Source organism: Apteryx rowi, unplaced genomic scaffold (genome assembly GCF_003343035.1).
Source record: "Apteryx rowi isolate R43461 unplaced genomic scaffold, aptRow1 scaffold_132, whole genome shotgun sequence".
In the NCBI taxonomy this organism is placed as follows: domain Eukaryota; kingdom Metazoa; phylum Chordata; class Aves; order Apterygiformes; family Apterygidae; genus Apteryx; species Apteryx rowi.
This window is the reverse complement of record NW_020447553.1, coordinates 1216814-1221505: the sequence shown is the minus strand read 5'-3', so window position 1 is coordinate 1221505 and position 4692 is coordinate 1216814.

Sequence of the window (4692 nt, the reverse complement as noted above, 5' to 3'; positions counted from 1 at the left end):
GCCGCTGCTCAGCGCTGCCTCCGAGCCTGCCGGGAGAGGAGAGAGCGGGAGGCTCGCCGGAGCGCCCCGGCTCTGCCGACRGCGCCTGCCCGCTTCCCGCCCGGCGGCAGGCACAAAGGCGGCAGCTAAGCCTGTTAGAGGGGAAAAAAACCCTCCAAAGAGAGTCCCGGCGCCCCGCGAGAGCCCGGATGAAAGCGGGCTCCAAGCCCGGCGCCGCGCCGCGCGGCCGCCCCGCTTCTGGGTCAGCGGGCAGCGAGCGGGGCTCTGCCGCCGGCGGCTCTCGGGGCCGCGCCACGACCCGCAAGCGGCATTTTCAGCGCTTCGGTCCCGCGCAGGGCTGGAGACCCTCGCGGGGAGGCGGCGGGACACGCCGGAGGGTCTCCGAAGCACCCGCACCGGGCCAGCACGTGGGTGTTAAGCGGTGCGGGGCACCTGACCCCCACGGGCACCTTTCTCCGCCTGGAAAACATCACCCGCTGCCTTCAGCCCAGCTCGCAGGGTGCCCAAACCCGGCTGTCCCGGCCCTCGGCCGCCCGCTGCAGACCCCCCCCCCCCCACGGGAACTTTCTTTTTACTCTCTTGCAAGAACCGAACTACTGAAATCAGCCCGCTCCCGTCTGCCTGGGGGATGCGGGGAGCCCTGGAGGCTGCGGAGATGAGGATGAGCCTGCTGAATTTCCATGGCAACACCGGGAAACATCTCCAGCAAGGGAGAAAGCTCCCCCAGGGGCATCCTGAGGCTTCAGGAAGAAAAAGACCCCTGCGAGCACGGAGGCTGCCTAAGGCCACAGCAGGGGCCGAGCACCACTGGGTCTCGGTGCTCCTTGCCTGGTTCCGGGTATTTTTTTTATTTTTTCCTATCAGAAGGAGAAACCCCCCACGGGTGATGTGATGCTCTTTAAAAGCAGAAAAAGCATCACCGCCACGGCTTCGGCTTTTGCAATGGAGCCCAAAAGCAGCSCCGCCGCAGCAAGCGGGACCCTGCGGCCGCCTGCGGTGCCGAGCAGCCGCCGGGCTTGTGCCGAACCCTGCAACCCCCCAAACCCCCCAAGCGACCCGGCAAGGCAGAGAACGGGGGAAAAAGTAGGCTGGGCCCAGGTCTGCTCCCGGAATCAGCCACAGCTGGCAAAGGGCAGAGAATTAAATGTCATTAATAGCCGCAAGCCGGAGACCCGTTAACCGCAGAGCCGCTGGCGGGGCAGAGAAACGGGCGCCGGGAGGACTGCAAATCCTGCAAGCGTCTCGCTGTCAGGGTTGGGTTTACCAAAGCCAGCGGGGATTTTTACCCCGACAGCAGGGCGGTTTTCGAGGCTCAGCATTGCCTGCGCTTTGCAAAYGTCCCCCGCGCTCTCGGGGACGGAGGCATCAGCTCGCCGGGGCCAAGCGCCAGCCTGCCCGGCCCTGCGCCGGGGAAATCACTGTGGGGYGCGGAGATGCCGGCAAGAGCCCGGGAAAATCACTGCGGTGTGCTGGAGACACAGGTGAGGGCCTCGCCTCCACCCCAGCCTCAAAGACGGGGATCCAGGAGAGGGATTCCTCACTCGGGAGCCGGAAACCATGATCCCGGGCTCTGGCCACCAAGCAAACGGTGTTTTTGGTGGCACCGCAAAGGCCGGAGCGAGGAGGAGGAGGGAGAACGGGGTCACGGTGCCATGGAGGTGCCCGGCACCTCCCCACCGGCCCGTTTCCCTGAGAGATGGTGCCTGCTTCCAAACCTCTGCTTCATTTGCTCAGGATTAAGTGCAGAGCTTTAGCCGATCAGCCCTAAATCCAGCCTCACGCTGCTCCCGGCACAACAGGGAAGCGGTAACAGCTTGCGCGGCTCCGGACTCTTGCAAAGTGCCCGGGAGGGGCAGGGGCTGCCCGGCCCCCGCGCCGGAGGGCTGCAGCATGCCGAGCCGAGCCGAGCCGTGCCGAGCCTCCGGGATGTGCCGGGGCTGCGGGCACCACTCTCCCCTTCGCCGGGACCCGCGGCAGAGCAGCTCAGCGCGGCACACTCCCCACTTGGCCGCTGCTCCGGGGCCCCGCCACGTGCTCGCCACCGCCCCGGCTGCCTTTCCCGGGGGAATTGAGTCCGGATGCCCGGGGACGGCGGGCGTCAGCAGCCCCTGTGGGCCGTGGGAGAGGGAAGCCTGAGCAAGCGCCTGGCAAACGGCGCTGTACTCCCAGGGCGGGGGCCTTGTTTGACTTTCCCCGGCGCTGGCACGCAGGCGGCCGCGCGGCCCCGGCTCCGCGCCTGGGTGGGGACCTGTTTGCTCTCAGAAGCCGCTTGGGGCGAGAAAAAGACCCGCCGGAGCGGCGGGGGGCCGAGCCCGTCGCCCGCCCCGTCCGAGCTGGACGGGGATCCGCAAGCGGGGAATGGCAGCAGCCCCAGCCAGCGCCTGCCCGGCAGCCGCACGCAAAAGCCAGGAGCRCAGCCGGGCTCGGCACCAGGACCTCTCCGCCGGCGAAGCAGCACCAGCGCGGCCACAGGGCAGGAGAGGAAGCGATTAGGGAATTAGCTCTTGCAACACTTTAAGCAAACAACTGCCACCGAATTGGACAAGCCGCCGGGCCCCGGGCGGTTTTCCGAGGTTTTCGCTTTCCTCCCGGGCCGCGCGGAGGCCGAGGGGCGCTGCCTGCGGGTTTGGGCACCTGGGACCYCCCTCTGCTCCTGCCTCTGCCTCTGCTGTCAGTGAAGCCTCAGTCCCCCTTGGTCCCCCTTTTCCCTGCCACTAAGACACAGTCCGGCAGCAGGTGACATGGGACAGGGATTAGGGACGCGCACCTGCTGCCAGCCGGCCGCTCGCACAGCCCCGGCGAGCTCCGGCACCGGCCCTGCACTGCTTCCCTGCCCCGGTTTTCCAATGAAAAAACACATCGATTAATTCCCTTCGAGCAAGAAGCAGCCGGGAGTTTGCAGGAGGCACCTTCGCCCAGGGAAGGGCCGTGGCGGAGCAGGCGGGTTTTGGGGCCGAGCCGCGTTGCAGCACCCGGATGCACCCGGAGCCTGGACCCAGCCGGGTCTCTGAGGTCTCCTCGTGCCAAAGGGGGGCGGTGGAGCCGGCGGGGAGAGCAGCAGGACAGGGCACCTGCGTCCCCGTTTCCAGCCCCGGGGCACGAGGACGGGGATGAGGAGCCCGGTGAGGTCAGGTGCCCCGGCACTACCTGCCCCAGTGGCTGAGCACAACCTGCACCAGCGACTCCAGAGAAAGCAAAGCCAAAAAAAAAAATAGGAAGAGCCCAGCCAAGCAGCCCCGAACAATGGGCCCGTTAATTAAAACTAAATCTGCGGTTAAACAGGTTGTGCTGGAGCGCAGCACGGGAAGCCCGGGGCGACCGCCCAGAGCCGCGGAGATGGGCCCGGCCCGGAGCAGGCGCTGCCCTGGGGGAGCTCCCAAATCCCGGGGCGCTTCCAGGGRCCCTTCCCATGGCTTGGGGTTTTTTCCCCTTTTCCTCGGGTTTGGTCTCGCTTGGCACCCATTTCCCCCCATGTGCAATGGGTGCCTGCTCCCGCTCTTTCGCTCGGCCCCCGGAGGGACAAGACGCCCCCCGTGACGCGCGTCCCGAGGATGGGGTCCGCGCCCGGCTCCTGCCACCCAGGTGCCAGCGCGGGGGGACCAGCGCTCGCTTATGGGGAGGAACCACGGGTGGTTTTATTGGGGCCCGGATGGAGCAGGCAGAGGCATCCAGGGGCTTCCCGACCCAGCCGAGCCGGGGGCGCAGGAGACACCAGGATGCTCGGAGGCGAGTCACCATCGGGGATTTGCCTGGGCAGGGATCGCCCTGCGGTCGGAGCAGGGGCTCGGGGCTCCGAGATGCCGCTCGGGAGGCTGGAGACTCCAAGGACCAAGGTGGGGGGAGGGTCTTGCTATAGGGCCCTGCCCAGCACCGGGACCCCCAGGCAGGACAAACCCCCAGGACGGATGGACAGGGGGACGTGGCACGGGGGGGTCTGGACCAATCTCAGGGTCCCCCTGCAAACCCCCCCCCACCGGCCTCCACCCTCCCCAGGGACATGTCCCCAGGGCACCGTCCCCGCCGCTGCCACTACCTGCATGGGGGCCGGGCGTCCCCGGGGGGGGGGGGTCCGGCCGCCCCGGGTCAGGCTGCCCTCTGCATCCCGCGGGCAGGCAAAGGGCCGAGGGGGGGGCCGGGCCGGCGGGCGGCCCCCGCGGAGCCGCGGGCCTCGGCGTCCCGCAGGTGCGCACTGGAGCTTGCCGGCCCCCACGCCGGCCCCGGCAGCCCCTATTTATAGCGGCACCTCCCTGCCCCTGCTCCCGGCCCTGCGGAGCCTCCTGCGCGGGAGAAAGCCCGTATTGTGGGGGATTTGGCAGCCGAGTGTCATTTGTGTTTCACTAACCGAGCATAACCATAAAAATCCAACCTGGAGCCAATTTGCCTTTGGCACCGGAGCGGGGGGGGGAAAAATGCACGGCGGCTCGGAGAGGCTGCGGGTCCGGTAAAAGGGTTAAAAGCCCTCGGCGGAGATGCCCCGGGCCCCTCGGAGGCAGCCCCGAGCGCTGGCGCGGGTCGTTACATCCCGGCGCCGGCTCCGTTGGGCTCCGGTTCCCGCGGGAGGCGGCGGGACGGTGGCGGCCGCTCGCGGGGCGCCGGGACGGGCAGCGCCGCGGGCAGCACCGGGGTGTCCCGGCTCCCCGCCTCGAGCAGGGGGGAGGATTCGCAAAGGCGCAACGGCGGGGTGGGGGGGGG